The 22,103-nt window shown below is 51.1% G+C and overlaps 2 long non-coding RNA genes across 3 annotated transcripts in view; both read right to left on the minus strand.

The window, feature by feature from the left end:
• Positions 1-363: 363 nt before the first annotated feature.
• On the minus strand, positions 364-1,782 carry LOC103171270. The gene is made up of 3 exons (XR_486687.3): positions 1,341-1,782; positions 857-976; positions 364-520 (listed from the first exon to the last, which is right to left on the minus strand). It is a non-coding gene; the product is annotated as an uncharacterized LOC103171270 (long non-coding RNA).
• A 6,024-nt stretch (positions 1,783-7,806) lies between these two features.
• The window catches only part of LOC120639017, a 64,240-nt gene continuing 49,943 nt past the window's right edge, over positions 7,807-22,103 (minus strand). For both annotated transcript variants that reach the window (XR_005661122.1, XR_005661121.1), the window contains exon 3: positions 7,807-8,691. This is a non-coding gene — a long non-coding RNA (uncharacterized LOC120639017). The remainder of the gene's footprint in view (positions 8,692-22,103) is intronic.

Here is a 22,103-nt window from a genome sequence, read left to right on the forward strand (position 1 = left end):
TGTCAACTCAGGGCGATAATCTCCATCTCCACCTCGCCTCGCAGGTGAGGGCGAGCGACATCCCCGACGAAGAAGTGTTTAGGAATACAAAAGAGGGATCCATCCAAGAGGAATTTGTTCGCCTAGCGAAGAGAGCACGGACCCGGGTGTCGAAAGGACCTGGGTTCTAATCCCCACTCCTCCACTTGTCTGCTGACTGACCTAGGGCGAGCCACTTCACCTCCCTGGGCCTCAGTTTCCTTATCTGTAAAATGGAGAGTAAGACTGTGAGCCCCATGCGGGACATGGGTGGTGTCCAACCTGATCATCTTGTATCTACCCCTGCTTAGTAAAATGCCTGGTACAAAATAAGCGATTAACAAATACCATAAAAAAATATATATTTTATCAGGTCTGGTAGCCTCGGCAGGCTTGGGTTTGCCTCAGGTTGAAGCCCTGCCATTCAGCTCCCGAGGTCATGCTGGTCTTCTGGACTTGGACAGCAGAGTTGTTATCCCCAACACCATTGCGGACCTAAGAGCTGGGGTAGATAGGAGGTAATCAGTAATGACAGAGTCCGTGTACCACAAAAGGCTCACAGTCTTAATCCCCATTTGACAGATGAGGTAACTGAGGCCCAGAGAAGTGAAGTGTTTTACCCAAGGTCTCACTCAGAGCAGTGGCAGAGGTGGGATTAGAACCCAGGTCCTTCTGACTCCCAGACCCGGGCTCTATCCACTGGGCCACATTGCTTCTGTTGCCTTGCCAGTTCCAGAGACGAGGCCCTCCCGTCCCCTTGGGGTCTTCCCCAAAGGAGTGACCTCCTTCCCTGGTCCGAGGGGCCCCGACCACACCACCCGGACCAGGGTCCCATTACCATATCTGACTCTCCACCTGCTCGGCCGGCATCGGGCGGCACCTGTCAGCTCCCGTTACGTCAACCGTCGGACATCCATCTCGGACTCCCTGCCTCCGAGACCCCGCTAGAACCCGTGACCTGGAGACAAAGGACCCAGGCTCATTGCTATGCCTCTGAAGCTTTAGCTTCCAGACAGAAGCCAATCTCCCCCCAGCCCCCAGCTTCCCCACCCTCTCCATCCCTCAGGCTTGCTGAATTCTCCCCCTGCCTGCCCAGCCTTTCAGTCGTCAGCCCACAGCCTGCCTCCTTCAGGAAGCGATTCCCTAACTCATTCTCAACCATCCCCAGATGACCAGTTCCAACACCGGTCATGTTGACTCTCCCCCGCCGCAATTCGACGAGAAACTCCTCGAGGGCGGGAGCTGGGTCTAATAGAGTCTCTGTACTCCCCCAAAGCCGGGGCCGGTACTCCGAGCACCTAGGACACCCCCGCGATACTTACTGAGTGATTCCAGAAGAAGCAACAGTCCAACACCCACATCTGGGGGACCGTCTGGTCCACAACGAAATGTCCCCAACCGTCCTGGCAACTCTCACGAGGCCCACCGGGGAGGCCGGGGTGCTTGGCTCTTGTCACGTGGGGTCCAGGCCGTGCCCACGACAGCCTGGATCATTCACCAGCAGGCTGGCCCCCGTGCCAAAGCTGGGGTGGGTGGGAAATTTCCATCGGCAGCCGCAGCGACTCTCTCTCGAGAAGCTAAGCGGCGTGAAATTTGATTACTCTTATCTCAGCATTCAGCCCGCCCCGGGTTATTGCCGGTCACTGAATCGGCTGTCTTTCTGCGGGGATCAGATCTTTGGGTTAATCTCCTCGTGGTTCCCTGGAGCCTCTGGAGAGCCAGGAGTTAGAGAAGGGTCATTTTGGCATCTCTTCCCTTGCCAGAGATGGACCGCGGGAGGGTCGGAGGGGGAGGGAGGGGAAGAATGGGGAAAATGGGGAAAGGGCGATGATAATGATCGCCAGGATATTTATCGAGCATTTACTACGGGCCAGGCTAGACTGTAAGCTCGTTGTGGGCAGAGAATGTGTCTGCTTACTGTTATATTGTACTCTCCCAAGCACTTGGTAAGCGCCAAATAAACACGATGGAATGAAAGAAGAGGCATAAACAATATGGAAGGGACGGTGAGGGCTGACGTCAGGAGGGGCCGCGGTTGTATTGCTTCCCAGCAGTACATTTCACCAAGTCATCAATCAGTCCTGTCCGAGCAGAAAGGAACTGTCCTGTGGGCGATCCCACACTTTCTCCGGGAGTCTTAAATTGGTGCCGACCAGCTGTTCTGTGGCCACGGGCTACCGGTCATCCTCGGAAGGCCTCCGTCAGCAGGAACTGGGTAGAGACAGAGCGCCTCTTGGGTCTTGGCCATCCCAGGCCCGGCCCACATGGTATGGTTACCCTGGTGGCCCTCAGGGCAGTCCTCCAGGAGGGACGGGGGAGGGACGATGGGGAGAGGGACACAGAACCTCAAACTCCAGCCCCGAGCAGCTGCGGTCACGGGCCTGGGTGTCAGAAGACCCTGGATTCCAATCCCACCTCCACCACTCATCTGCTGGGTGGCTTTGGACAAGTCACTTCACTTCTTACTTAGAGAAGCAGCGTGGCTCAGTGGGAAGAGCCCGGGCTTGGGAGTCAGAGGTCGTGGGTTCTAATCCAGGCTCTTCCACTCAGCTGTGTGACTTTGGGCAAGTCACTTCACTGGGCCTCAGTTACCTCATCTGTCCAATGGAGATGAAGACTGTGAGCCCCACGTGGGACAACCTGATTACCTTGTATCTACCCCGATGTTTAGAACAGTGCTTGGCACATAGTAAGTGCTTAACAAATACCATTATTATTATTCTCTGGGCCTCAGTTACCTCATTTGTAAAATGGGGATTAAGACCGCGGAGCCCCATGTGGTACTGAGACTGTGACCAACTCGATTTGCTTGACTCTCCCGCAGGGCACTTTTAGTACAGTGCTAGGCACATGGTGAGTGCTTAACAAATACAAAAACAAGTAACACAGTATTGTTACTGTTGTTATGATTATTGTCATACTATTATTATAATTCTTATTAGTCAGATCTCCATGCCAATCAGGGGCTCAGACCAGGATGCCAACGCCTGGAAAAAATTCCCTCTCTGCACAGTTCCCAGTGAACTCTGTTTTTTACTGGTATTTTTTTGGCACTTAATATGTTCCAGACATTGTTCTAAGTGCTGGGCTGGATACAAGTTAATCAGGTTAGAAACAGTCTGTGTCCCACATGGGGCTCACAGTCTTAATCCCCACTTTACAGATAAGGTAACTGAGGCAAAGAGAAGTTAAGTGACTTGCCCAAGGTCACAGAATACACAGCTCTCTCTTCGATCTCTATCTGTTTTGTTCACAGAGCATGAGGAAACGGACTTCAAATGCAGCACAAGGGATGGGGATTAGACATAAGGAAGAACTTTTTTTTTCTAATGGTATTTGTTTAGCGTTGACTAAGTGCCAGGCACCGTACTGAGCAGAAGAGTAGAAACAAGCTAATCAGGTTGCACCCCAGTCCATGTCCTACTTGGGCTCAAGCCTTCCAGATGGGGAGGAAAGTCTAGAAAATTCCATAAGAGCCTGGTGGAAACCACTTCCTGGAGAAGCAATCTGGACTTGGTTTTCCACCTCTGTAGATTTGATAGATAGGTAATCCTTCTCCCTTCCGGCTCTTCTCTGCCCTTCTTCATCCTCTCCTCACCTAGTGAGAAGCAGTGTGGCTCAGTGGAAAGAGCACGGGCTTTGGAGTCAGGGCTCATGAGTTCGAATCCCAGCTCTGCCACTTGTCGGCTGTGTGACTGTGGGCAAGTCACTTAACTTCTCTGTGCCTCAGTTCCCTCATCTGTAAAATGGGGATTAAGACTGTGAGCCCCACGTGGGACAACCTGATCCCCTGTGTCTACCCCAGCGCTTAGAACAGTGCTCGGCACATAGTAAGTGCTTAACAAATACCAACATTATTATTATTAGTGTTCCAACACCTTGCCCTTCCCAGTTCCCAACACACCCCAAGCCGGTTTTCCTCCCGACCCCTTCTCTCCCGCTTCATCCCCCCTTCCCAACCAGCTGGGTTTTTTGTTCTTTTTTTTTTATCATTAATAGTAATAGTAGTTGTAGTAATATTTGTCAGTTGCTTCCTAAGGCCTAAGCACTGTTCTAAGCACAGGGGTAGATACAGGATATTTACGTTGGTCTCAGTCCCTGTCCCATATAGAGCTCATGGTCTAAGTAGGAGGATGTAGGATTTAATCCCCATTTTACCAAAAAATGACCAAGCGACTGACTGTAAGCTTGCCGTGGACAGGAAATGTGTCTGTTAGATTGTCCTGTTGTCCTCTTCCAACAGCTTAGCACAGTGGTCTGTACATAGTAAGCGCTCAATAAATACGACTGACTGTCTAGGCCACGCTGCTTCTCAGTGTGGCCCACTCCCCGGGGGTAGAATGGGATTCAGCAGCTAGGGCAGCTGAAGAGCAAGAAAGAAAAATAAAGAGAAAATCTGCAGGAGAGCAAGTGTGGTCTTGGGGGGACAGGGATGGGGAAGACAGACAGTTGTCATTGGCTTTCTTACCCGGTCAGTCAGTCAATTGCACTTATTGAGCACTTCCTCTTTGCAGAGCACTGTACTAAGCACTGGGGAGAGCACAATATAACAATATGACAGACCTATTCCCTGCCAACAACAAGCTTACAGTCTAGAAGGGGAGGCAGACGGTGATATAAATAAAACTGCAGATATGTACGTGAGTGCTGTAGGGATGGGAGAGGGGATGAATTCAGGAGGGAGTCTCTGGGGAGCCCATGTGGGACACGGACTGTGTCTGATCTGAGACCTAGTAGAAAAAGCACAGTTGGTCCTGGGATCAGAGGACCCTGTGAACTTGGGCGAGTCACTTGTCTGCTCTGTGCCTGTGTTTCCTCACCTGCAAAATGGGAATGAAATACCAGTCCTCACTCTCTCTTAGACTGTGAACTCTATGTGGGAGAGAGACTATGACCAACCTGACAATCCTGTGCCTAGCACAGCATTTGTTTCCCTGCTATGGTATTCGTTAAGCACTTACTTTGTGCCAGACACCGTTCTAAGCGCTGGGGCAGATACCAAGTAATCTGTTTGTACTGATGGTGCTCACAGTCCTAATGAGGAAACTGAGGGCCAGAGAAATGAAGAGATTTGCCGAGGGTCGCTCAGCAGACAAGTGATGCAGCCGGGATTGGAACCCAGGTCCTCTGGCTCCCAGGGCCGTGCTCTACCGCTTAACCAGTAGCACGACTACTTGGGGGGAGCCCAGGGGAGCATCTGGAGCTGGGACGAGGTCCAGCAGGAGGGGGCTGTGACACCCAGAGGATCCCTTCCCCTCCCGTCCTGTGGTGATCTCCAGCTGGTGTTTGGATGTGCTGGCCTCCCTGCCTCTCCCCGGGGGAGGTGAGGAGTTCTCTGTTTGTTTTTAATATCTGCCGGGTGGTGTTCCAGGGGCCCGGGAAGCCACAGAGGGACTGAGAGGAAATTGGGCCCAAAGGGTCAGTGTCCCCGGGGAGGGAGGGAGTTAGCTAATGGTTAGCAGCGGGGGCAGCAGCAGATAACCCCACCACTTCAGCTAAAACATCACGTATGGCTTCAGCCACCAGTGGGCCCGATCTCCCTCCCCCTCTGCCGCTGAAGTGCCGTTCTCCTATCATCCATCCGCTAGGGGAATGGCATTCAGGGAAGGATGAGAGGGGATCCCCCACCCCCCTACCTCCAGGCAAAACATCCCCTTCCACCCCCACCCCTGCCACAGCCGGTGGTCTCTCCCCCTCTGGAAACAGTTCCGGTCACCCTGGGGCCATCCGCTTCCCTCTCTCTTCCAACGACGACGCTGGTGGTTTATCCAGGCCTTCGGAACCTGCGAGCTTCCGGAGGTGACAGAGGAGAGGCAAGACAGAATCCACTCCCACGAGGAGTTTACAGAAGGAGCACAATTGTTCAGCACAAGGATAGAGAAAAATGACAAGGCTGTAGGACTAAAATAACCAAATCCTGAGGAGAAATTAACATCTGTCACTTACAGGCATGGATTCTGGGAGTCGTAGAAATAGGAGGAAGAGAAAGCCATAGTAGTCGTTAGTTATAATAGTAGTAATAACTGGTAGTAGTAAAAACTAATAGTAATAATAATGATGGCATTTGTTCAGCGCTTACTATGTGCCAAGTACTGTTTTAATTACTAGGGTAGATACAAGGTAATGAGGTTGTCCCACATGGGGCTCACAGTCTTCATCCCCATTTTCCGGAGGCACAGAGAAGCGAAGTGACTTGCCCAAAGTCACACAGCTGACCAGTGGCGGAGCCGGGATTAGAACCCACAGCCTCTGACTCCCAAGCCCGGGCTCTTGCCACTCAGCCACACTTTATAGTAGTAGAAGTTAGTAGTAATGATGAAAAAGTTATCGATATTGGTAGTAATAGTAATAATAGTAGGAGTCGTAACAGACCCCTCTCAGGGTCGCACCAGGAGAGTTTCCAGTCCTCTACCGCTCTCCACTACTGGAAGGAGAGTCAAGCAGAGGCCTGTCCACTCCGTTCCCGGCTTGGGCGTGGCTAGAGGGAGGAAGGCCATCCGCTACAAGTCGAAACTCCCCCGTGCTGGGCAGCAGCGGTACGGGAGAGAGTCGAGGGAGTTTATTGCTCGGAAGGAGGCAACGTTAAACCACTTCCAGATTTTTACCAAGAAAACTCTCCGGATGCACTCCCGGAACGACTGCAGATGGAGAGCGGGGCCTTCTGGGAGAGATGAGTCCGTGGCGTCGCTATGGATCAGACACGACTCGACGGCGTAAGATGAGACAAGTGGTAATAGCAGTAGTAGAAAGAGTAATAATAAGAGTAGTGTATTAGCAGTAATAATGGGATTTATTGAATACTTATCAGGGCATCATTATCATCATCATCATCAATGTCATTTACTGAGCCCTTTCTGGGTGCAGAGCACTGGATTAAGAGTTTGGGAGAGTACAATCCAAAAGTCGGCAGACACATTCCCTGCCCCAAACGAGCGTAGTCTAGAGGAAGCTTACAGTCTAGAGGGAGAGTGTAGTAGGCTAAAGGTTCTTGGGAAGTACAAAACACTGAGGTGACATACGCCCTGCCCGCCAGCTGCTTTCACTCTAATGGGAAAGATGGACATCAAAAGACATAGAAAGACACAAGTGCAGGTAGGGAACGAGCTTGTTTTGACCTGTTTACTTGTTTTGATGTCTGTCTCCCTGCTTCTAGACTGTGAGCCCATTGGGGGCAAGGATTGTCTCTATTTGTTGCTGAACTGTACTTCCCAAGCGCTCAATAAATACAATTGAGTGAACAAACAAACGAGCGGGATTGACAGGTTTAGAGTCAGGTGGTATGAGGTCTCATCAGCTCTTCTTCTTTCAGGGGGGTGGCCTACCCTAACTCTCTCCTCCTGAAGAGGGATGCCCTTTCCTCCTTCTCCGGGGAAATAGAAAATAGTAGGTCCAGTTGGATGGTTTGAATTACCCCAATTATTCAAGCCTGAGGTGGAGGAGGATTGGTTGAGCCCGGGTAATGGCCAAAGCAACTCACTCCCTATTAGGAATCTCAGCCACCCTCTCACCATAGCTAGGCTCCAGAAGGCCTTCCCCCACTAGGCTCTCTCTTCTCCTCTTCTCCCACTCCCTTCCACGTCCTCCTGGCTCTTGGATTCCTCCCCTTTAATCACCCCTCCCTCAGCCCCACATCACTTACTTACATAGGCGTAATTTATTTCCTTACATTAATGTCTGTCTCCCCGTCAAGATAGTAAGCTCAGTGTGGGCAAAGAACACATCTACCAACTCTGTTTCATTGGACTCCCCCAAGCTCTTAGAACAGGGCTCCGCACACGGTAAGCACTCAATAAATACAATCGATTGCTGCGCTCGATAAATGCGATTGGTTGATTGATTGATTATTCTCCCCATTTGGCAGCTGAAGCCAGCGAGGCCCAGCAGGATAAAGCGGCTTGCCGGGGTTACCGAGCAGTTCCGTGGCAAAGAGGGCATCCTGACCCCTCCCACTGGCCCAGAAGATTTCCTGGAAGTGAGCCAGGCAGCCGCTGACCAGAGGGAGATTCCCGCCCAGAATCTTGGCTTCCTGCTCAGACGTGGCCCGGGGCTGCTGGTGTCAGCAGGGGGTGACGAGATGCCTGCTGGCATGCAACTTGCCCACACCGTATTGCGGGCCTGGCAGCTTGCCCCGCCCCACCCCACTACCCAGGGATACGCACCCGCACGTACACATGTACACATGCTTGCCCATGCCCTCTAGACCGTAAGCTTGTTGTGGGCAGGGAATGCGTCTGTTATATTGTCCCACTGTACTCTCACAAGCGTTTAGTATAGTGCTCTGCGCACAGAACGCTCAATAAATACGACTGAGTGACGTACTCACGCATGGCGTGGCTCCCAGGGTTGTCATGGATTTTCCCATCTTTGCCCCCAGTCCAGATCTCCGACTCCGATCTGGAACAGAACATTTTGTCCAGTGCCCCTCTCCTCCACCCCCAGTGACAGGGAGGGGGGCCGACTGAAAAGGACAGGTGAGAGAAGGCAGTCCCCTCCAGCTCGAGATATGGGGGGCCCCTCCAGATCCCCCCGGATCCCATCCCCCTGGGAATCTGGATCTTGTGGGTAGGCCTCCATGGATCTGTCTGGGAAGAAGAACTGGAGAGCCTGCTTCAGCTGCAGATGGGAAGTTTTGAGCCTGGACGGGAGTGGGCTACTGGATACTTGAAGGGAGACCTAGCACAGAGAAAGAGAGAGAGAAACAGAGACAGAGAGAGAGAAAGAGTATGTGTTAGAAACTCAGACCCAGAATGATTGATTTTTTTTTTAAAAAAAGAGGTATTTGTTAAGTGCTTACTCAATCGGTCAGCTAGTCATATTTACTGAGTGTCTGTGGATTGCAGAGCACTGTATTTAGCGCTTGGGAAAGAACAATTCAAAAATAAACAGACACATTCCCCACCCATAGCGAACTTACAGTCTAGAGGGGGAGACTGGCATTAACATAAATAAATTGTAGATATATACATAAGTCCTGCGGGGGTGGGGGATGAATAAAGGGATGTTGCCAGTCACCGTTCTAAGTGCTGGGGAAGATCCAATTTAATCAGGTTGAACATAGTCCCTGGATCACATGAAACGCACTCTTTTAATCCTCATTTTACAGATGAGGTAAGTGAGGCCCAGAGAAGTGAAGTGATTTGCCCAAGACAGTCAAGTGGCGGAACCAGAATTAGAACCCAAGCCCTTCTGACTTCCAGGCCTGTACTGTATGCAGCGTGGCTCAGTGGAAAAAGCATGGGCTTTGAAGTCAGGGCTCATGAGTTCGAATCCCAGCTCTGCCACTTGTTGGCTGTGTGACTGTGGGCAAATCACTTAACTTCTCTGTGCCTCAGTTCCCTCATTTGTAAAATGGGGATTAAGACTGTGAGCCCCACGTGGGACAACCTGATTCCCCTATGTCTACCCCAGCGCTTAGAACAGTGCTCGGCACATAGTAAGCGCTTAACAAATACCAACATTATTATTATTATTATTATTAGGCCATGCCGCTTCCCATTCAAAGATGAACTTGCCAATGGCCTGGAGCCATGTTACCAGTCAGCACCTGCACACTTCCCCAGCCATCCCCAGGGATTAGCTGGGAAGACGGTTTCCGGTCCTTTTTATTCCGGTGACCACTTCGAGGAGGGGGTTGGGTGAGCGGAGGAAGCCGAGCTGTCGGCGTGTTCTTACTTGCAAGGATGAGGAGTCAAATAGATCGAGCTACAAAAGGGCCAACCTCTCCAGACAGTCACTAATAATTAATAGTAATAATGGTGATATTTGTTAAGCGCTTGCTTGCTATGTGACAGGCACTGTACTAAGCACTGGGTTAGACACAAGGTAATCCCTGCCCTCCATAGGACTCACAAACTTAATCCCCACTGAGGTCCAGAGAACTGAAGTGACTGCCCAAGCAGACATGTGGCAGAGCCGGGATTAGAAGCCAGGTCCTTCTGACTCCCAGGGCCCGGCCTTATCCACCAGGCCACGCCGGTTTGGACGAATAGCTAGCAGAACCCTCTCCTGAGCCCGGACCTTCCAAGAATAAGGTTGGGTTTAAAAGCAGCCGGGCTTCACGGGGCGGGGATCGGACAAACCCTGGGAGTAGTTGCCCGGGGCGGGCAGCGAGCAGAGGCGGGTTTGGCTCAAGCCTGGTGGGGTCTTAGCCTTGAGGCTCCCAAGGTCCCAGAGAGCAGCTGTTGTGTCTCTGGCTTAGCTGGGAGGTACAGAAGGGTAGACGGGAGCAGGGGGAAGGAACAAGCCACTGGGCTAGGTCCGATGTCATGTTTACGAGCCCGGAGCCGTTGGAAAATGTCTTGCAAGAGATTAAAACGGGCTCGATCCCATTATTATTATTGTTATTGAATTGTCGATAATGCTAATACTGACTGTAGTCTTTTTTTAATGGTATTCGTTAAGCTCTTACTATATACCGGGCACTATACTAAGAGATGGGGTAGCTTCAAGCTTATTAGGTTGGACAAAGTCCTCGTCCCACCTGGGGTTCACGGTCTTAATCCCCATTTTACAGATGAGGGAACCGAGGCCCAGAGAAGTGACTTGCCCGAGGTGGAGCCGGGATTAGAACCCAGGCCCTTCTGGCTCCCAGGCCCATGCTCTATCCACTAGGCCAAGCTGCTTCATAGTCAGTTAATGGGGATTAGAACCGGGAGCCTAGGTGGGACAGGAATTGTGTCCAAACTGATTATCTAAGCCAGCACTTAGACTAAGAGATTCCTTGGGGGCCTTGAGAGGCAGATCCAAACATCCCGATACGGTACGAAGGCGTTTGCCAATTTTCTGGAAGAGCACTTGTGTTCTTCCAACTCCCCACTGGGACATCCCACCCAGGGGAAAGACCTCATGGGAGTTTTCCACTAGACGGCAAGCTGTTTGAGGGCCCGACTGTACCTACTTTTTCCTTTGTTAATAATAATAACTAACAGTGATATTTGTTAAGCACTTACTGTATTTTTCAAGCACCTTTCTAAGTGGTGGGGTAGATGCATGTTGATCAAATCAGACTCAGAGCCTGTCCCACGTGGGGCTCCCAGGCTAAGCCGAAGGGGGAACGGGTAGTGAATCCCCATTCTCAAAGATAAGGCAACTGAGGCACAGAGAAGTTAAGGGACTTGCCCAAGGTCATATAGCAGGCAAGTGGTGGAGCCAGGATGAGAACTAATCAATCAGTGGTATTTATGGAGAATTTACTGTGCTCAGAGCTTGGGAGAGTAGAGTACAATGGAGTTGGTAGATATGTTCCCTGCCCACAAAAAGCTTACAGACACCCAAGGTCCGTTCTCTCTCCACCGGGCCCCCCATCCCCGCTTCCCGAATGTTCTCTCCCAAGGGTCTACTACAGCGTTCTGCCCCCAGTAAGGGCTCAATAAATAACACCGATGGCTTTTCCCTGCCTTCTGGCCGGAGGCAATCCAGCCCAGCTGAACAGCCATCTCCAGAGAGAAACCAGGCCAGCCTCTTAGAGGCCCAGATAAGAAAGTAATTGGGCTAGTAGTCTCTTATCTCCCCTCAGGCCTCCCCACATGGCCGTTCAGGGCAGCTCTCCGCCGCCGCTGGGGCACCCGCAGGCCCGGCTGACGGGGAACCAAGTGGCCGAGACCTCCGTGTCTCCAGTTAGGGCTGTTTCCCTGGCAGTCGCCCATCCCGCTTGCCAGTCGGAGGCCACGGCCCCCGCTCTGGGCCCTGCCCACGACCAGTTTCTCTCTGCACCCCGGGGCCCTAATCCCATCAAACCCACATCAGGCAGTAGTTAACCACGAGCTGGATTCGTTCACAGAGCTTGGCTTTGGGCCGACTGCTCTCAGTCCCCCAGGGGAGGCTAAGGAGGGGGCGGGGTGGGGAGGAGGGGGCGGGTAATCCTGGGATGGGCCCGTCGAGCTCCCGATGTGTCGGGGTTCCGCATTCTCATTGTCTCCTATGCCCACGAGGGCCGCGGACGAAACCCCTTGCCAGGATCATTTCATCATTTTCCATTTGGAAAAGAGGGATCATTTTCCTTGTCTTGCCTCCCCTTTCCGGGAAGCGGAGCTCGGCCCCGTCTGGTTTGCGTTGCCGTTTCACGTCTCCGCTGGGAGTCCGGGAGAGGCTTTGAGTCGAGCCTAACCAGGAGGGTGATCATTCTAAGAAAAGGCAGCATGGCGTATTGGATAGAGTACGGGCTTGGGAGTCAGAAGGACCTGCGTTCTAATCCTATCTCTGCCATTTGTCTGTCGTATGACCTTGGGGAAGTCACCTCACTTCTGTGTGCCTCAATTCCCTCATTTGTAAAATGGGGATTAAAACTGTGAGCCCCATTTTGGACAAGGACCATGTCCGACCTGATTAGCTTATATCTACCTCAGCACTTAGTACAGCGCTTGGCCCATAGAAAGCACTTCACAAATGCCATAAAAAAAGCAAGAAACAGCATGGCCTAGTGGAAAGAGCACAGGCCTGGGAGTTGGAAGACTTGGGTTCTAATCCCAGCTCTGCCACATACCTGCTGTGTGACCTTGAGCAAGTCACTTCACTTCTCTATGCCACAGTTTCCTCCTCTGCAAAATGGGGATTAAGACTGTGAGTCCTATGTGGGACAAGGACTGTTTCCGACCTGATTATCTTGTATCTACCCCAGCATCTAGTACAGTGCCTGACACATAGTGAGCACTTAACAAGTATCATAAAAACTGACCCCCAAACCTACCTCGGCCTGCAGCCTACGGTGGACGTGAATGCAACCCCGAACTACCTGCTCCTGGACTCGCTGCTTCCGGAAAGAGAGGATGCACAATGTATTTTTTATTATAATAATCATTATTAAGATGATGGTATGGGTTAAGCGCTTACTATGTGTCAAGCATTAGATTAAGCAGTGAGATGGATCAGGTCAGACACAGCGCCTGTCCCTCATGGGATCCACAGTCTAAGTAGGAGGATAATGATTGTGGTGTTGGCGAATCAATCAATCAATCGATCAACCGATCAATCACATTTATTGGGTGCTTTCTGTGTCCAGAGTGCTGTATTCCATGCTTGGTAGAATACAACAGAGATGATAAACTCGGTCCCTGCCCTCGATGAGCTTACAGCCTAGAGAATGAAGTCTTTACTATGTACTAAGCGATGGGGTAGATACAATAGGATCAGACCCTATTCCCACACCACATGGGGCTCACGGTCTTAGGGAGGACAGACGTTTGATGTCCACTTTACAGAGGAGGAAACTGAGACGCATTGAAGTGACTTCCCCTAGGTCACGGCTCCTGCTGAGCTCTCTAACAGTTCGGGAGAGTCTAACAGAGGAAAGAGATACGTTCTGGCCTTCGAGGACCTCACTCTTGGATAAGAGGACTCATGGCAGCAGATAGTTTTTCAACCAGCCTGAGAGAGGGAAGTGGAGGACCTCTGGTTGGGCTGGGAATTACTCGCCCTTTTTCTAGGCTCTAGGTGACCTGGACCACTTGTCCCGCACTGGCCTTTCCTGCCACACACATGCCCCTGGGGAAGTTGGCATGGCAGTGTGGAGTGGCAGGAGTAGGCAGTAGGTTCTAGTCTTGGCTGGGCTCCTCCATGCCGTGGCACCTCTCTGGACCTCCCTCCTCTTCCCCATGCCCCAAGCCTGGGGTGAAAACCAACGAACTCACGGAAGTGAAGGACTCCGGGAATAGGGGACGGTAACTGGAGCTCCACGGAAGCCACCGGGCCGGGCCGGCTCCTCCGCTCGGAGCAGCATGGCCTAGTGGATGGAGCACAGGCCTGGGACTCAGAAGGACCTGGATTCTGATCCCAGCTCCGCCGCTTGTCTCCTGTGTGATCTTGGGCAAGTCAGTTCACTTCCCTGGGCCTCAGTTTCTTCAGGGGAATGGGAATTAAGGCTGAGAGCCTTATGTGGGATAGGGACTGTGTCCAACCCTATTAGCTTGTATCTACCCCAGTGCTTAGAACAGTGCCTGGCACACAGTAAGCATTTAAATACCACAATTATTATTATTATTAGTGAGTACGCTCTTCTCGGTCTACCTAAGCAACTTGGGCTCACCCGTGATCCCCCCCCCCCAATGCTGGGGTGAAGAAGGGGGCATTTTGGCCCGATTCTGAGGTTTTACATTCTTTTCTCCCAACCCTTGCCAGGCCTTTTCCAGGTTTTCACCAAACCCCAGATACCACGGGTTGGTTCTAGTGCCCGGTCGGCTGGGGCCTTGTGCAATGCTCGAATTAGCCTCTCCTCAGCGCTGAGTGCGCTCATTCCTCGCCGGGGGATGGGGAGGGAGGGCCCTGCCCGCTGGACGGCCAAGTGGCTCCTTCTTCCAAGAGCCTGGTAGTCAGTCGGTCCCTTCACGCCCTCTGCTGGCCAGGGTGGCCCCGGGCCAAGGCCCACACCTCCCAGAGGACCTCCGAAAATGGGGGGCCGGGGTGGGGGAAGCGGTCGGGGGATCGGCCCTCGGCCTAGTGGGGAAGGCTCGGAACTCAGAAACCTGAGGGGCAGAGTGGACGCCAGAGGCCATCTCTGCCCGAGGCCTTGCTCGCTCCTCTTGCGCCCGGGCTGCTCACCCCTGGCACTAACCACTGAGCCTCTGGGTCACTGCTGCAGCCTCCTCACCAGCCTCCTGTAGCTCTCTGGACCGTCTACGGTCTCTCTGGGGACATGGTGGCCCTCCTCGGCTCACAAGCCCACGGTGGGATCCAAGGACAGCATGATCTAATGAATAGACCGCAGGCCTGGGCGTCAGAAGGACCTGCCTTCTAATCCCGGTTCCGCCGCTTGTCTGCTGTGAGACCTTGGACGAGTCACTTCACTTCTCCATGACTCAGTTACCTCATCTATAAAAGGGGATTAAGACTGTGAGTCCCACATGAGACAGGGACTGTGTCCAATCTAATTAACTTGTACCTACACCAGCACTTAGAACAGTGCCAGGCACATAGTAAATGCTTAACAAATACCATTTTAAAAAATCTAAACTCCTAAACTCTAGACTTATTGTGGGTAGGGAATGTGTCTGTTAGATTGTTCAATTGACCTCTCCCAAGTGCTTGGTAAAGTGCTCTGCACACAGTAAGTGCTCAATAAATACAATTGACTGACTCCAGTTCCCCGGGCTACACGTCTTGGCCTTATCTTGGCCTACCTCTCTAACCTCTCCCTCCATCTCAGGATTTCCCTCTTTTGCCAAGATAACTTCTTCCCAATGCTCTGGGCACAACTCTTCCACGCTTACCCTCAGCCATGCTGCCCTCATTTCTAGGGGTGCCTTTCCCCCTCCTTCTCACCATGCCACCCCTCTACCCCTCATACCTCCTTCAGAATCACCTGAAAACTTTTTTGCTTCTGTAGTTTTCACTTTATTCATTCATTCATTCATTCAATAATATTTATTGAGCGCTTACTATGTGCAGAGCACTGTAGTAAGCGCTTGGAATATACAAACCGGTAACAGATAGAGACAGTCCCTGCCCTTTGATGGGCTTACAGTCTAATCCGGGGAGACAGACAGACAAGCACAATGGCAATAAATAGAATCAAGGGGAAGAACATCTCATTAAAGCAATAGCAAATAAATAGAATCAGGGTGATGTTCATCTCATTAACAAAATAAAATAAATAGGGTAATGCAGTAAAATATGTCTAAACTGAGTGGCAAGCTCCCTCTAAGATCGTGGTGGGCAGAATGTGTCTGTTATAATGCTATGTTGTACTCTCCGAAATGCTTAGTACAGTGTTCTGCATACAATAAGCACTCAATAAATACAGTTGACTGTTTACCCATGATGTTGCAGGGCCCCTAAGAGAAAGGCCAGAGTTTCCCTCCTACCGACCCTCACAGTGCAAACCCAGGGGCTTGGCAGCAAGTGGGTATTTGCCAGGCTGGGCTCTGGCAGATTGAACCTTCCTGTCACCAAATTCTTCCCACCTTCCACCAGTCTACCACCCCAGAAACCTGGAAGTCATTTTAAGGAAGAAATGCCATTTCTGACTCAGTTCAATGGTCCCAAGTTTCAAACTCTAGCAGACTAACTGGAAAACCATCCTGGGGCTTCAGGGCCGACCACAGAACAGCTCCGCCTCTTCCCCCTCCATCTCAACATTCCCTCCGGCAACCCTCCGCTTCGATCATGTGTCTGTGAATTTACCCAAATCCTTGTCAAACCTGTGGCTTCTCTTCCTCCTGCACAACTTCCTGAGGTCACACATTCCATAGGCCCACCACCAGCTGTGTGAAGAAATGCTCCCTTCTGTTTGTTTTGCACCTAAACTCTTTGAAAAGCATTTTGTCTGGAATCTCTCCGGCACATTTTCAAAGCACTGAAGCTACAACTTCCAGTGGGCTAGAGGGCGGTGGCTGCTGAGGGCCGGTGGGACCAGGGGAGGCTTGGGGGGTGAGGACGGGGGAAATCACTTCCGCAAAATCGTCCGGCCTTTCACGGGGAAGTGAGCAGCTGCCCCCGCCGCTAAAGACCACCAGTGGAGGTTTGGGAATAGTTCGAGACCAGCCCCCCAAAGCTCGCTCTCCAGGGCCCTGTTCGGGTTGGGGTGGACTCTAGCCTCATTCCCCTGCGCTGCCTCCTTAGAGCCATTCAAAGCCATGGAGCCTCCTGTCTGAGACATTTCTGAGGCATTCTACCTGGGCCTGGGGAATTCACATGCGTATAGATTGTCTTGGGCAGGACTACAATCAATTAATGATATTCTGTGTGCAGAGCACCGTTCTAAGCATTTGATAACGGACAACAGAATCGGTAGACCATAACCCTTCTCTCAAACATAACAGTCAATCAAACAACAGTACTTGTTGAGAGCTTATTATGCGCAGAGGACTGTAATAATAGTGATGGTACTTGTTAAGCGCTTACTATGTGCCAAGCGCTGTTAAGCACTGCGGCAGATACAAGGTAATCGGGTTGTCCCATGTGGGGCTCACTGTCTTAATCCCCATTTTGCAGATGGGGAAACTGAGGCCCAGAGAAGTTAAGTGACTTGCCCAAAGTCACACAGTTGATAAATGGCGGAGCCGGGACTAGAACCCACGACCTCTGACTCCCAAGCCCCTGCTCTTTCCATTAAGCCACACTGCTTCTGTACTAAGCACTGGGGAGACTACACAATAACAGAGGTTTTTTGTTTTGTTACATGACATTTGTTAAGCCCTCACTACGTGCCAGACACTGTTTTAAGTGCTGGGGTAGATACATGGTGATCTGGTTGGACACAGTCCATGACTCACACGGGGCTCACAGCCTTAATCACCATTTTACAGATGAGGTAACTGAGGCACAGAGAAGTGAAGTGACTTGTCCGAGGTCACAAGGCAGACTAGCTTGGGTCCCACAGAGTTAGGAGACACGTTCCCTGCCCACCACAAGCTTACAGCAAGCCACTGAGGCAGCCAAGCCGGCACTGACATATCCCTGGCGGGTGGCAAAGAGAGGTTCACCAGACCTCCTTCTGGTCCCAACCACATCAGACTGGACCTGGAAGTCAGAATTCTGAGGTTCAGATGGAACCTCAGTTGGGCTGGGCTGACCCAGAGGGGCCACGCTGCAGAAGTTTGACTTGGAATTAACTTCGGGCACCCATTCTAGACACTCCTCAACAGCCAATCGAGCAAGGCCTACTTTGTGTCTAACCTAACTCCTTCCTGCTGCAGTGACAGCCCATTTCCCCCGATCCCGTCCTCCCGTCTCCTCTAGGACACAGCTCTTCGGAGCGCTGAAAAACTCTTTTCAGCTCCCCTTCAGCCTTCTCTTCCCCAGGGTATAATAGTTCTGATTCCTTTCGTTTCAGCTCATGTATCCTGTTTCTCGGTCTTTCCACAGTCTCTGGGGAATTTCCCCAGAAGTGCTTTGTTTTCCCAGTCCCTGGTCGGGTAAGGGAGAGCCTATCTCCGCGGAGGCCTCCCTTTGAATCTCTGGGGACTCCTGTAGTTTGGGATGCTGTGACTTGGGCTATGAGATTGCGCTTTGGGTTGGCTCCATTTCCTTCCTTTAGGCCCCTCTCTCTCCAGCCACCCTGTAGCCCATGACCCCATAGTTTCGCAAAAGCAGCAGCCCAAAGACTTCGGTTCAGAAAGGGGGGAGCTGGGAGATATGCATTCTGGGGTTATCTCCGAGTGGGAAATGAGGTTCGCTCAAGCTGAACCAATGACAAGATTAAGTGGAAGATAGAGTGCTCACGAGTATCAGCTCAGCATTAATCCTGTCTCGGGGAGAGCGATCCAGGGCAGGCTCCCTGCTCCTCGCGGGGCTAAAGTCCAAGCTGGAATCAGCCAGGCCGGGGGACTCCTTTCTCATCTGGGATTCTGAAGTTGGTTGGTTGTAGTGGATTCTTGGGAATGTTGCTTTCATCTCGGTGGAAAAATGCAGCGGGAAGGGAAGACCTGTGACACTTACGTACATAGGTATCATCATCATTATAGTCAATAGTATTTACTGAATGCTTACTGTGTGCAGAGCACTGCACTAAATTTGGGAGAGTATGATTCAACAGAATTTGTGTTTATATTAATGTCTGTCTCACCCTCTAGATGTAAGCTCCCTGTGGGCAAGGAACGTATCTACCTACTCTGCGGGGATGAGGGTGAGGTAAATATCAAGTGCTTCAAGGATAGAGATCCAAGTTCATGGGTGATGCAGAAGGGAGAGGGAGTAGGGAAAACAAGGGCTCAGTTGGGGAAGGCCTCTTGGAGGAGATGTGCTTTTAATTAGCCTTCGAACGTGGGGAGAGAGATCACCTGTAGGATATGAAGGAAGAGGGTCTTCCAGGCTAGAGGCGGGACACTGGTGAGAGGTCGGCAGCGAGATCGACGAGATCGAGCTAGTGAGTAGGTCGGCATTAGAGGGGCGAAGCGTGTGGGCTGGATTGTGGTGGGAAATCAGGGAGGTGAGGTAAGAGGGGGCAAGGCGATTGAGTGCTTTGAAGCCGAAGGTAAGGAGTTTCTGTTTGATGCGAAGGTGGATGGGCAACCCCTGGAGGTTCTTGAGGAGTGGGAAAACACAGATTGAGCAGTTTTGTAGAAAAATGATCCAGGCAGCAGAGTGAAGTATGCACTGCGAGCTCACCGTGGGCAGGGAATGTGTCTGTTTGTTGTTATACTGTACTCTCCCAAGCGCTTAGTACAGGGCTTTGCAAACAGTTAAGCGCTCAGTAAATACGACTGAATGAATGACTGGAGTGGGGAGAGTCCGGAGGCAGGGAGGTCAGAGGGGAGGCTGATGCAGAAGTCGAGGTGGGAAAGGCACACTGAGCAGGGGATGTCAATGTTAATTGTTGTGTCGTACTCTCCCAAGCGCTTAGTACAGTGCTCTGCACACATTTATTGTGTTCAATAGCTACGACTGACTGACTGAATAATTGCTTGGATAAATGTGGTAGCAGTTTGGATGGAAAGGAAAGGACGGGTTTTAACGACGTGAAGGTAGGGTACGGATGTCCATTCATTCATAAATCGATAGATGGTACTCACCGAGCACTTACTCTTTGCAGAGCTCTAAGCTTACCGCTTTGGAGAGTAGAGTAGACTTAGTAGATGTGATCCCTGCTCTCAAGGAGTTTACAGGTTAGCATAAATGCTAACTGGGAAGTAGTTTGGCCTAGGGGAAAGAGCCCAGGCCCCGGTGTCAGGGGACCTGAATGCTCATCCCAGCTTTGCCTCTTGCCTGCTGTTAGACCTGAGACAAATCACTTCACTTCTCAGTGTGTAGTACAGTGCCCAGAGCTTAATACAGTGTCTGGCTCCTAGTAAGCGCTGAACAAACACCATTATGATTATTCTGTTTCCTCATCTGGAAAATGAGAATTCAATACCTTTACGCCTTCCCTCCCAAACCGCGAGCCCCAGGCGGCACAGGGACATTGTCCGCCCTGATCATCGGATCTCCCCCCAGCGCTTAGGACGGTGATGCCTCGCGCGCACCACAATTATAATTATTATTATTACTGGAGAGACAAATGGACAGGCCGGGAGTTACCGTGATTCCAAGAGTCCCAGGCTCCTACTCCAGATCCGAGAGAGGACCCAGTCCTTGAACTTGTATGCTGAAGCAGGCTTCTGAAGGAATGGCCAAACTGGAGACCGTCCAAAGACGAAGAGGTCAGTCTGGGTGACCACTTTAGCTGCTAAGCAGATCCGAGCTTCTGTTGGACTCATTTCCAATGATAATAATAATGACCATAATAACAGTTGTGGTATTTGTGAAGTGCTTACTATGTGCCCGGCATTCAGTCTTATTTATTGAGCACTTACTGTGTGCAGAGGACTGTATTAAGCTCCTGGGAGAGTACGATATAACAAACAGACACATTCCCTGCCTCCGATGAGCTTACAGTCTAGAGGCGGAGACAGATCTGAGGTGGATACTATGATATTATTATATTTGTTAAGCACTTCACTTCTCTGTGGCTCAGTTCCCTCATCTGTAAAATGGGGATTAAGACCGTGAGCCTCAACGTGGGACAACCCGATTACCTTGTATCTACCCAGTGCTAAGAACAGTGCTTGGCACATAGAAGCGCTTAACAAATATCTTTATTATTATTATAATTGATTGATTACTACGTGTTCTAAGCACTGGAGTAGGTACAAGTTAATTGGGTTAGACACAGTCCCTGCCTCACACGGGGCTCAGAGTCTAAGAAGGAGGGACAGCAGGTATTTAATCCTCATTTGGGGGAAACAAGGTCCAGAGAAGTCACTTGACTTGCCCAAGGTCACACAGCAGGCAAGTGGCAGGGCCGGGACTAGAACCCAGATCCTCTGACTCCCAGGCATGGGCTCTTTCCACTAGGCCAGGTTTCATTCCAGTTCATTCTGGAACGACCTGGTTTCAGGGACTTAAACCTCCAACAGAACTAATTCACCTGGGTCTCTGGTCTCCTGAGAAAATGGCCCCCTTGGCTAGCTGGGGCTTGGCCTCTCTGCTCTCTGGGCCATGACAGCGATTAGTACAATGCTCTGCACACAGTAAGAACCCAATAAATACTACCAATTGACCGACTCATTGACAGGCAGGAGAAAGGCTGGAACTGTGGATGAAATATGGTTCGGTTATATTAGAGGAAAGTGGGCTGAGGCTGGGTCATTTGGGTTGGTCTGAAATGGCCACAGGAAACTATAAGCTCATCTGGGCAAGGTACGGGTCTGCTGGATCTGTTGTATGGTACCCTCCCAAGCACTCCAAGAGAAGCAGTGTGTCAGTAGGGCCTGGGAGTCAGAAGGACCTGGGTTCTAATCCTGGTTCCACCACTTGTCTATTCTGTGATCTTGGGCAAGTCACTTCACTTCTCCGTGCCTCAGTTACCTCATCTGTAAAGCGGGGATTAAGAGTGTGAGCCCCATGTGGGACAGGGACTGTACCCAACCTGATAGCAACGTTTGTAGCTATCCCAGTGCTTAGTAGAGTGCCTGGCACATAGAAAGCGCTCAACAAATACCATAAAAAAGTGCTTAGTATAGTGTCCTGTACATAGTAAACGCTCCATTAATACCACTGATGGTGAGGAGGAGGAGCAGGAGGGAGGCTTTCAGGTCTGGAATTCATTTCCATCTCTCACGGTCCAGGAGGGTTCAAGGCTGGGGCTGGGTAGGGCAACCCAGCCTGGGCAGACAAAGATTTTGTCCAAGTGATCCAAGCAGCAGGATCGACATAGACTGAGAGCCCCATGAAGGACAGGGACGGTGTAGCTGACCTGATTAACTTGTAACTACCCCAGCAGTTAATCCAGTGCTTGGCATAGAGTAAGCACTTGAGAAATACAACAACCAAAATAACAATAACAATAATAATAATAATAATAGGGTCCCGTGGGAAAGGGTGAGGTCTTAGGGCAGACAAGAAATCAGATAGTAGAGAGGCTGACAGGAAGTGAAAGTTGAGCTGCCAACGCAGTCAACTCCTCCTCCCGGTGGCTCCAGACTTAGTCATCCAATGAGCGGCCTCCGGATATTTCCCAGAATTAGGGGCTTGGATCCCCTCACCCACTGGCAAGCCAAGGAATATATAAATGAGGGATGGCAGTGACATCATTGGTAGGATTTCCATTTGAAGGACTGAAATCCACACTGGTTAACTCCATCCCTTCAGCTCCACAGAAGGGTGGGAAATCCATG

Source organism: Ornithorhynchus anatinus, chromosome 19 (assembly GCF_004115215.2).
Source record: "Ornithorhynchus anatinus isolate Pmale09 chromosome 19, mOrnAna1.pri.v4, whole genome shotgun sequence".
Classification (NCBI taxonomy): domain Eukaryota; kingdom Metazoa; phylum Chordata; class Mammalia; order Monotremata; family Ornithorhynchidae; genus Ornithorhynchus; species Ornithorhynchus anatinus.